Source organism: Solanum stenotomum, chromosome 9, assembly GCF_019186545.1.
Source record: "Solanum stenotomum isolate F172 chromosome 9, ASM1918654v1, whole genome shotgun sequence".
Classification (NCBI taxonomy): domain Eukaryota; kingdom Viridiplantae; phylum Streptophyta; class Magnoliopsida; order Solanales; family Solanaceae; genus Solanum; species Solanum stenotomum.
In genome coordinates this window covers 27,864,890-27,877,020 of record NC_064290.1, presented here as the reverse complement: position 1 = coordinate 27,877,020, position 12,131 = coordinate 27,864,890, and the positions used below count along the sequence as shown (strand labels likewise).

At 32.3% G+C, this 12,131-nt stretch overlaps 1 long non-coding RNA gene across 1 annotated transcript; it reads left to right on the top strand.

Moving 5' to 3' along the window:
* Window positions 1-7,849: 7,849 nt before the first annotated feature.
* Window positions 7,850-11,277, top strand: LOC125876671 (uncharacterized). The gene is made up of 4 exons (XR_007447523.1): window positions 7,850-8,071; window positions 9,906-9,992; window positions 10,104-10,231; window positions 10,495-11,277. It is a non-coding gene; the product is annotated as an uncharacterized LOC125876671 (long non-coding RNA).
* The last annotated feature ends 854 nt before the right edge of the window (window positions 11,278-12,131 follow it).

Below are 12,131 nucleotides of genomic sequence, written 5' to 3'. Positions count from 1 at the left end.
GTCATGTATTGCCTCATTTCCACCCAAATGAACAATTGGGGTTACCTAGTCGCACTAGGTCCAACCACAATAATGGAGCTTGAGTAAGGACTTTTGTCATGCCACGACGTTAACCAAGGCACTTCTTGGGAGGAAACCCAAGGTTTTATCGCTTTAAATTGTTATTTTAGAATAATTGTGTGTTGATTGTGCAGGTTAAAGTGTGGGAAATGTTTGAAAAGTGCAGATTGGAGAGCTAAAGCCCAGTCGGCAAAACGCCGAAGAGGTCAACGACCCTGACCTAGACCGTCGTTAGACTCAAGACAACTTTAAGGTAGAGTCTGTAAAACTTGGCGAGCCCAAGAAATTATTGGTGATTCGCTGATCAAGTCAGCGATCTCGATCTTGTCCGTCGTTTGGATCCCCACATCAACTGAGGGTCCTGTAAAACTTGGCGAGGTAAGTTACCACTCGGTGTGTCATTGAGTGGGTCGGAGATCACGACTAATGTCGCCGAACAGGCGAGAAATGGATGGTTTATTAAAGGGCCAAAGGTTTAAATTTCAAACTCTTCCATTTTCCCTCATTTTTCATCTTCCCAAACTCGCACCTATTTAGTACTTTTAATATTTCCGAACTCTATAAGTATTTTAGGTGATCAATTGGTGCTTAGATTTGGATTACATTGCCGCCTAGCTTTTCAATCTTATTTTTATCAACATTTAAGGTTGGTTTTTCGAATTCCGCATTTATTTTTAGTAATTTTTAATCTTATGCAAGCAATATTATGTTGATGATGTGTGTTGGGCCTCTCTGATAGGATTAGAATATTTGAATGCCTATTTGTAATTCGATAAACTTGCCTGTTATGTTTTCAATGTTAAATTCCCATCTTTTCGTGCTCTAAAATGAAGTAAATTTTGTGGGGTTGTGCTTGCATGTTATTTGTCTTGGTTGGGTAAAGTCTGAGTAGCCCGTATTTGTGCCAAACGATGTAATTTGCATAATGATAGAGTGAGTGACTTCATTTTTAAGGGCAAATGTCGTCAATTGGCCAAATTTGGTAAAACTGGGAGAAGTCTGAGTATCCCGAGGCAATGGGTGTTATGGGTCTTGTTTGAATTTGAGATATGCATGGTTTGATTTTGTTCTTGGGGGTTGGGGGATTGCATTCGAGAAGTTGGGTTGAAAATAGGCACGTTGGGTCATTTGGTGAGCTGGGTCGAGCTCGCCGAACCACTTAGCGGTTCACCTAATGTCCCCATCTCGCCTTTAATTTCATGGTTTATGTGTTGTTGTATTCTATAACTGTCGGCGAGAAGCCTGAGGTCGCCAAAGACACTCGGCGACTCGCCGAAAGCCTTCTTGATCACCCTTCGTCTGCACCCCTAAACTCTCCAACACAAGCTGAAGGCAACCTGTTAAGCCTTCCCTTGATCCATTTCACGGAAATGATGTACAAGTTCTTAGCACCAGTGTTATCGGCGCAGTTCACTGTCACCGCCACCGACGGAACCTCATCTTCCTCGTTTCGACATCCCGAACGGTGTTGTTCTTCACGATCCCAAAAAATCTGAAGCCTATAGTCGAGATTGAGAGAGATGATGGAAGTGAAGGAAGAAGTGTGAAATGAATCCTCACTTTGGGAATTTTCATCAAAATTAGTTTTGTATACAACGCTATTTAGTTTTGTGAAATGAATTTATAATTTTATTAATTATATATTGTAATTTTAAATTAGCTTAAAATTCTACATCCTTCAAAATCAAAAGGAAAATGCATTTTCCTATCCTTTAAATTATACACAAATGAATTTATCTTTTTAGATAAAAAATTTCCTGACGTAAATAAACGTGATTTAATTTTAGTTATATCCTTTTTTGTGAGTTTGCATTTATCCATTTTAAAATACATATTATTATTATTATTATTATGATCATCATTATTACAATTATTATTATTATATTATTATTACTAATATTATTATTATTATTATTATTATTATAAATTATTATTATTATAATAATAATAATTATTATTATTATCATTATTATTATTATTATTATTATTATTATTATTATTATTATTATTATTAGTTAACAATTTGCCTTTTACATTTAAACTGTATTACTAAAGAGTAAATTTTAAAATTCAAATTAAAAAACAATAACAAAATTTTAACTTTAGGAAGAAAAAAAAGATACATAAATTATTTAGTTTATTACTCTTTTTTTATTTCTTTTTGGTTAATTTAAAAATCACGTTTAGACGATTTTTAAATTATTTAGAAACATAGAATTATTTAGTTATTACGTTTTAAATTTTTTTTGATTAGTTTAAAAATCATGTTCAAACAATTTTAAAATTATTTAGAAACATATAATTATTTAGTTAGTTACTTTTTTAATTATTTTTTTGGGAAAATGCATAAGTACCCCCAGCCTATGCCCAAAATCTCTGAGACACACTTAACCTTTACTAAGGTCCTATTACCCCCTGAACTTATATTTTAATTAATTTTCTACCCCTTTTCGGCCTACGTGGCACTAATTGTCAACACGCACTGGGCCTACAAAATAGTGCCATGTAGGCTGAAAAGGGGTAGAAAATTATATATATAATAAGTTCGGGAGGGTAATAGGACCTTAGTAAAGGTTAGGTGTGTCTCAGGGATTTTGGGCATAGGCTGGGGGGGGGGGGTACTTTTGCATTTTCGGTTAATTTAAGAATCATGTTCAGAAGATTTTTAAATTATTTAGAAACATAGAATTATTTAGTTGGTTAATTTTTTTAAATTTATTTTTGGTTAATTTAAGCTACAGATATAAAATATTTTTAAATTATTTTTTAAAATTTTACATTTTAAATTTTAAAATTGTTGAATTTTTGTGGTGCTGACATGTGCACTTTTTACTTCTCTTATTATATATAGGAGAAGTAATACCGAATTTTTATTACTATTTATTTAAAATAATTTATTTTTAATAATATTAAATTTTTTATTATTATGTTTAAATATAATCAAGAAAAAATAGAGCAATTTTTTGGAACACTCATAACTAAACAACTGATTTGCATTTCAAAAGAAGTCATTTGACAATTTTTAAACCATCTTTATGTTTTGAATTGTTATGTTTTAGATCTATATCTCACCTATATTGGAGGTAATGGGGACGTGGGTGAGGATTTGTGGGGGTATTAATTTAGATAGGAGAACTTTTTTAAAAAAATAAATAAATAAATTGAATGTTAAAAATATGTAAAAATTTGAATTGGATATAATTTTTTAATGGTAACTTTTTATTTTTAATGTTCAAGATATAAATATTTAAATTTTAAATTTAACTTTAATTATTTAAAATAATATTAAGAGTAATTAATCCTATTTTGCTAATGATTAGTGAAAAAGTAACAAAGAATATTCTGTTTCTTTTAATTCGTATGCAAAATTAACTACAATGATAATACTATCAAAAAATAAAAACAGTTTAAAGCACTAAAGCAGGAATTGTTTATGTTTTGCATCCTCCGTTCTCTTATTAAAGGAAGAAAGAGCATTATTTAAATATTTAATGTGTTACTTATTATTTTTTTATTTAGTATTTTAATTTATTAATTTATAATTAATTCAAATTAATTAATACAATTGTAAATTAAATACATTCACACTCCTTTGAAGTAGGATAATTAACACTAAATGTACTTTTCCATGAACATCATAGTAATAATGGAGTATAAACCTCTTGACATAATCAAATGATGTTTAATCCTATAGTAATATTCCCTCAGCAAACACAACTGCAATGTTCAGTTGACGCTTAAGAATCTAAGGCTTTTAGTAGAATGTTGCCCTTGAATATAATCACATACAATCAGATGAACCTAACCTTCAACACAATAACCATGTAACTTAGCAGATTTTTATATCATACTCTAATCAAACCCTGAATTTCAATAATGAATTTCCTCTGGGCTTTGTTGCTCCACATCTTTCACCTTTAAATCACTATCATAAAAAGGATAAATAAGCCCATCCAATTAACAAATAATGGAAAATGAAAAGATTAAGTACATGAGAGTGAAAATGTAAAAAGTCATAAGAAAAAATAGAATGGTTCACTACCATAAACTTCTTTCACAATATGTCGTACATTTCTTCTTCTTCTTGCATACCAAAACTGTTTTTGTGTTAGAGAAGAGATAAAAGAATATTGCGATTTTGTTAATTTTGATGTTGATACATTTGTTTGAATATGAATTTAAAGAATTAGTTTCCAGAGTAGTTTTAAGATGGTGTTTTCCAGCGTTCTATAACTCGTTACCGGACTTGACTCAAGCAAATTTGAATTGGGTTGGGTCTTGACCCGTTTGTTGTCTTTACCCATTAAATGACTAGTATTGAGAATGATTTCTTTCTCTAACTTATAATTTTATTTTGAATGTGCAGGAAAATGCGGGTGATTGAAATTGAATAGTGGACAGAAGTAAACTCGATTGTAGTGAACGATAAAGATTTGTTGTATTGTTGCCATATATGTTTGGATGCATTTGATTTTGTGGAATTTATTGCTAGTAGAGATCCTTAAGCAATTGCTTTCAAAGTATGGGTTGTACACACTACAACATTTTAGGCCTATGACTGCACTAAATCTAGACAGTGCTTGTAAAGTGTTGCCTAAAATGTTTTTGGATACACTTTAAAAACGTAGCCAATGTTTTTAACTTTTGACTTCAATAATATTGACATCTTTTGTAAAGGGTACTCTTTAATGATATAGCTACACTTTAGAAGTGTTGTTATATAATTATGATATAATTGGCAACAAATATTTATACATATGGCCACACTTTTAAAATATGTTATTTTTATAATTGAAAGAACAACACATTACAAGTGTAGCCTTAATATTTTCACTAAAATATTATATTCCCTCCAACATTTTCAAGCATCCCTCCAATTTTTAATTGGAAAAAAAAAACATTAAAACTTTCTTTTCTCCCAAATCACAAAAAAATTCCATCAAATTGAAGAACACGCTCTTTAGGATTTTCTCTCCAAGTATGAAGAACACAATTTCCATCAAACTTTCTCACAAATTTCCTGTTGAAGAGCTGTTCCGTCATATTCTCGCCGAAGAGTCGTTCTCGCTGAAGGTTAGGCCTCACAGATGAACACGCCTCATTCAAAGATTTCTTGTTGAAAATTGAACAAAATGCTTCACTTGAGAAGATGGTATCTTAAAGCTTCATCACATTGAAAGGATTTTGTTGGATTAGGATTTATCAAGTAAGTAATTCAATCTTTGAAAGTTTAAATTTTAGGTTTAGGATTTTGATATTCTTATGTTGTTGATACGATTTTTGTTGATTTTTGGAAGTCTAACTCGTAGATGTATTACCCACATCAATTGATTCTTTGCCCTGAGCATTAATAACTAAATAAGTATAAATGAGCTGATTAGGGTTGATTCTTCACTTGAGAATTTCTTTTTTATTAGGTTTATAAGCTGATTAGGGCTGAAATCATCCATGATAGTGTAGGGAAAAAATCAGATGGCATCAGCAATAATGGGTCCATCAGGATCAGGAAAGACTACTCTTCTCAATGTTCTGGTAGGTCAAACAAAATCATCACCTAAGTTAAATTTGTCTGGTCCTTTGGACATCAATGGGTGCCATTTTCAAACAGTCTTTATAAAATCAGAGGTTTTAAAGTAGGATAACTATAGATATTTGGCCGCTATGCTTCCCTGTAGAGTGTAGTCTTTTCTATGAAGTTAAAATAGCAGGGACTCCCAATTTTCACTTTTATCTCATCTATCTTTCACTTGTAATGGTGCTTACCTCCTGCCACAACCATTATCCAGTTGTGTTGACTCCTTAGTTACATGATTGTGTCAAATTTTCATGTAGTGGAAGTCAAAATAATTATTATCGGATGAGATGAGTAAAACTATGTTGAGCTTGTGTAAGCATCCAAATCCATCACATGGTTCTAGAGAAGTCTAAAAAATGAATCTGAATATTTTTTCTATCCTTGTGGAGGGCTAACTAGTTCTTCTACTTGCGCAAACAATATACTGAACTCAATAATGTTAAAAAAATGTTTGTTTATGGTGCTATTAAGGACTTCAAAACCATTATCTGGGGTTCTATATTCCTTGTGATGTTGTACTGTCTGGAAATGTGTATGCTTGATTCTCTTTTATGTCAAGGAAATCTTGTGGGGTCTTATTTAGATATATATGGCTCTAATTTCAAAGTACTTTTGTATGTAAAACAGTGCATTTGGTTTTAGAAGCTTTTACACGTAGAAGGTGAAGGAATAAACATATACTCCCTCCATCTCATTTTATGTGGTAACATTTGACCGGGCACGGAGTTTAAGAAATAAATGAAGACTTTGAAATGTTTACCAAATTACCCTTTAAAAAGTAGATTCATTTTTCTCTCTCCTCATAAATGTATTGGAGTATTATTTTAAGATTAAGTAGGACCAACAAAGGTAAAAGAGGAATTGTATCTTTAAATACTTACCATATAAGGAAATGTGACATTCTTTTTAGGACTGACCAAAAAGGAAATGGTGCCACATAAAATGGGACGGAGGGAGTAAAATGAAAGCTAATAAGATGAGCTTCTAGTGGAAAAACATTTAGACTGGAGCTAAACCAATATCATACATTTATTAGTTAATGACTTGATGAATATTTCTCCCTCTTTTCATATAGAATTCATATATGCATCCTAGTTTTGTCTAGCTATTCTCTTGTATATTAGTGGTGTTTTTTTTGTAAGGATCTTCTACGTTAATGTCACACATCTTTTTTTAATGGTTTCGGTGTCTGGATTTCGTTTTTGCCTCCTACAATGGAGGTTCAGCTTGAAAACTAGATGTATTATGTTTAACTTACTTTGAATCATTCACATAGTAATAATAGAAAGTTTTCCACCCAAACTTCTAAAAGATATGAACTATCAACTTTCCTCGGTGGCAGTTGTGAGATATTACTAGCTCCTTCAATCTTAGAGGAAGTGCATTTATAATTTAGGAAAATTTTGTCTTTAGTAGAAACAATTGAATATATTATTGAAGTCATAATATTAATGCGAAGACAAGATTATACTTCAATGGTTGCTTGTTCACCTTTTTACTTGTCGCCACAAAACCCTGCTTTCAGGACTTGATGCTTTTCAAGCAGAGCAAGTGATGGAAACCTTAAGATACCTTGCACAAGATGGACATACTGTTATATGTTCTATACACCACTCTAGAGGTTCTGTGTATGCAAAATTTGACGACGTTGTTCTGTTGGCAGGGGGCTCGCTCATTTATGCTGGTCCTGCAAATGATGAAGTACTAGCGTATTTCTTGAAATTTAGGTTTGTTATATGATCGATTCCCAAAATTACTTATATAATTTTTATAACCTTATAGTGCTTTGGTTCTCAATCAGGCATTGTATTCTTGGAACTGTAGCTTATTTGTGCGGTTTGTTGGTCTAACAACATATATGTCTATATAGTGCCTGTTAATTGAAACATGTATTCTTTCAAGTAGAGCTAAATGTCCCTTGATAAACTTGATGGTGATTTTAGTGTCACATTTTATTCTTAAACACATAGTTATCAAGTTAGAATGTGGTAAGAAGAAAATCATAGATGCTATATCTATCTATTAGGAGAAGAAATCATTTAAAGAAGGGGATTCTTATATGTAGATTACGTACTTCGATCTTGGAATGAGCATGAAGTAGCATGATAAGGAAATACCGTTTATGAATTTAGTATGCGAGTTGCAACACTTTATGATGTAATACTCTTGGGTTTTCTTTTTGGTTATTTTTATAGGGGAGGGTGTGGGGCGACGGATGTGTAAATTTATGTGCGTGCACACATGTGTGCTTGTGTAAATTTATGCATTTAAGTTAAGCCATTGACATATGGATATGGAGCCAACTTAATTTCCTATGATTCACGTGAACTGAAAATTGCAATTTGTTAATCAAGTATTGATGATGGTTACTAAATGACAGGTACATTTGTCCAGATTATGTAAATCCTTCTGAATGACAGTACATACACTAGTCTAGTACGCTTTCATACTGTATAGCTTTCCACAGAATCAATGTACAGGTTATAGAATCAATTTACAGTACATACAGTAGGTTATAGCTTGCACTAAACTCAGATGTACAGGTTATAAAATCAGTTTACAGTACATACAGTAGGTTATAGCTTGAACTAAACTCAGTTGTACAGGTTATAGAATCAGTGTATATGTTATAGAAGTAGTTTACAGTACATACAGTAGGTTACAGCTAGAACTAAACTCAACTACTGCAATCTGCTATTATCAATTACTCTTATCACAACTTATCAAGAGAAGTAAAGAAAATAAGAACGACCATGTATATTAGATCAAAATCAGTGTACAGATTATATAATCAGTTTACAGTACATACAATCTAAACTCAGCTGTTGCAATCTGCTATTATCAATTACTTTTATCACAACTTATCAAGAGAAGTAAATAAAATAAGAACGACAAAGTATATTAGATCAGAATCAGTGTACAGGTTAAAGTAGCAAAGCCCTAGGAAATTTAATACAACAACAACAACAAATCTAATGCAGTCCCATAAGTGGGGTCTTGGATACAGTGCTGGAAATTCTGGAAAGAGTTAATACAGTGCTAGAAATTTTGGAAAGATTTACAGGACCCCTCTTTGGATTTTTCTCCTACTGCTACTGTTCTTTGGCCTGAAGTGGACTTGGAGTTGGCATTGATCTACTATTGGGATGGCAATGGGGTAGGTCAAGGGCATAGCAATACTTAAATGGGGCGGGGCAAGGTAGGGAAGTGAGAACAACACTTGCATTTTGGGTGAAAGAGTTTATAAGTCATAAAGTAATTGAAAGAATGGAACACGCTTACATTGAACTTGCACTACAAAGGCTTCTCCCAAATCCTAACATATGAATTTTAGGAAATGTAACAGCCAAGAGACAAGCTGTGCTTTCTTTTCTGATCATATATACCACAACTTACTCTTCATCAAATGATAGCAATGGTGAGGAAAGCGCATTTTACTTATGGGGAGAAGCAGAGAATTACAAAAGAGATAAATGGGGTAGATCAGGACATGGTTTAGTGGGGTAGGGGAGGGGAAGAATCCCAGTGATTGATTCTTCACGAATCTGCTCCGAGTTTGCTCGAATTTGCAAACGCGATTGAGGCAGATTGTTGTTTAATATTGTTGGTATCAGTATTGCACAACTTATGGCCTTGGTCCGGTGGCCCGTCAAGTTTATGGCAGATTGTTGTTAAATATTGCTGGTATCAGTATTCGCTGGTATATATGTATTGTGCAGCTGCTGCAATCAATAATTTGTTCTTGGGAGACTTAGGTGCAAATATTTTTTTTTTTGTCTTTTATTCTCAGTTGATACCATGACATTTTGGCACAAAATTTGTTCCTTTATACATCAAAGTAATTGGCATTTTGTGATGAAATTCTTGAATCTATTTAGCACAAACTAAAGATGCATCAACTCTACAATACCTTCCAGTCACTAAAAATGCATAAACTCTACAATACATCACAGAAGTAAGTCAAAGAACTCCTTTAATTTCCATAAAACTTTTAGTCCATCTTGGTGGTAAAAACTTATGGATGGATTGTGACAAAGGTTTCAAAAGTTCAACTTACAAACCTGGTGACTGCATATTGAAACCAAAATTGCAGCCTGGATGCAACAACAATAGTTGTTACATTTGGGGTGAAAATTCCTTGATTGATTGGTTTGATGATATCGCTGAAATTGCTGATGATGTATTTATTATTGGTTCTACTCCTGATGTTTGTGTAACTTTGTCGCGGTTCATTTTTGCTTGAATTTGATTATTCCTTTTGCTTCAACAGACTGGCAGTGGTAGAAAATTGCAGCACAATGCAATATACAACTGATCAAACCAAGTGATACCGAGAGGCCATTTTTATGGACAACAAGTAAGTCCTTCAGTTTTCAATAAAAATGAGAACAACAACATTTACTTTCTACCTTTTTTTTTATTTATCTTCTTTTATGGGGCTAAACATGTTCTCAATCATACTATTCAGCAAGAAGCCTTTCATGTTTACCATATAGGACGATCTAACAGACAATGAAGGGGTTGTACTACTACAACTGTTGCACGAGCACATTGTTATTCTTGCAAAACGAGTAGTTGTTACAGTATACCATCGCAGTAAAATCGTCTTTCCTTGATTTATTTGATCCTGCTATGAATAATTTCTTTGTTTTACCTGTCATCATATGTTGTTCCCGCATCTCTAAGGTTGACAACCAAATACATTTTGACAATTTTAGTCAACCCTTTATATGTGCAAACTATTGCATTAATGGATTCGTGCAAACTATTTTTCTCGTCATTCTAATCCACCATCCTTCAAGTTATTTACATGTGGGGGAAAAATAAAAGATAGTCATTTTTACCATGGCTTTTAGCAGGGCAAAAGACAACGAACAAATGCTCTTCGCTTATACTTTGAGAAGCTCATCTGAATCATCTTCATCCCTCAATCTTGCATCTGTTGACAATGAAACAATATCTATCTCGGTCATTCCTTCATTGTTGTGTAGAATGAGTTTAAAATATGACTTTCACTTTCTTTGTCAATACTGACCAACTGCTCCATAGTGAGATTTCTCCACTAAAAAAAATGCTAATATCTCTTTTGAGTTGTGATCTGACAACAATAGACATGGAAACATTGGCTGAAAAAATATTAGCAATGAGAGCTGAACAAGTGTATGAGACAGTCATTGTCCAGGTACTTCGTATTATCTCTTTCGAGTTGTGATATGCATAAGTGTTTGTTCTCTACTGACAAATGAATCTGCCTTTTTCTTTGCTGATTGTAACCTCTGTGAGCTTCATTTTTCTTAAAGTTTTGATAGAATGAAATTTTGCATTTTAATGTGGATCAGTAGCCTATATGTTGTCTTGGGAAGGTACTGCCTTCAAGATGAATTAGCTTTGCAAGTGATTCTTTGTTTCTTTTAGATGTCTCTTGTCTTTAAAATGTTGAAATTTATAAAGAGTTGTCTTCTAGCAGTCCATTTATGCCTAAGGGAAATTACACCAGCATTCCATTTTGTTACTCGCTGTTTTTCATAACAGTACCACTACATTGGGAAGGGACTGGGAAGGTATTGTTAAAAGTGACTAGTATTGAGCATATTAAATACATGATTTATTTCACTAACTTATTTTTATTTTGAATGTGAAGGAAAATGTCAATAATTGAATTTGAATACTGGTCAGAAGTAAACTTGATCTATTGTAGTGAACGATGAAGAGTTTTTGTACTATTGTCATGTATATTTGAATGCATTTGGTTTTGTGGAATTTATTGATAGTAGAGATCTTTAAGCAATTGATTTTTAAGTATCGGTTGTACAAGATATGTTTCCCGAAATTTATTTGAAATATATTCCTTCGATTTATTTATTAGCTAATTTTGTGCTTTTGACCACTTTTATATATATATATATATATAATTATGTGATTATTGAATATATGCAAATAAAAATTATTATTCTCAAAAATGAAAAATTGTGGCTACAAAGATTCTACACAACATTGTCAAACTTCAAAAGTGTTGCTATAGGGACATCCAACGTGTGGCTTATTGATTAAAAAATTTATCTTGTACATAAGAAAAGTTACACTTTATAAGTGTTGTTGTAGATGAGATATAAAAGGCAACACTTCTTAAGTGTGACCAATAACTAAGCAAAGGCCACACTTTTAAGTGTAGTATAATCAAACAAAAGGTGTTGCTAATGAATTACTACAAAGCGTGTCCTTTATACCTCTTTGGCTACGCTTTTTTGTGTATTAAAAGTAGCTTTCATATAGAATTATTTTTTAGAAAATTAAAAAATGCCGTCTACAATAGTCGAAAGATCACCTAATAGTTAATTAATTAACTATTACGACAACCGTAGTCGGCGTTATTAAATTAATAAATTATTATTTAATAAGTATTCCAATTACAGTAGTCAGTAGTATTAAAATCAATAAAATATTATTTTACTACCGTTCCGACTACAATAGTCAACAGTTCAGGTACTTTAATGGA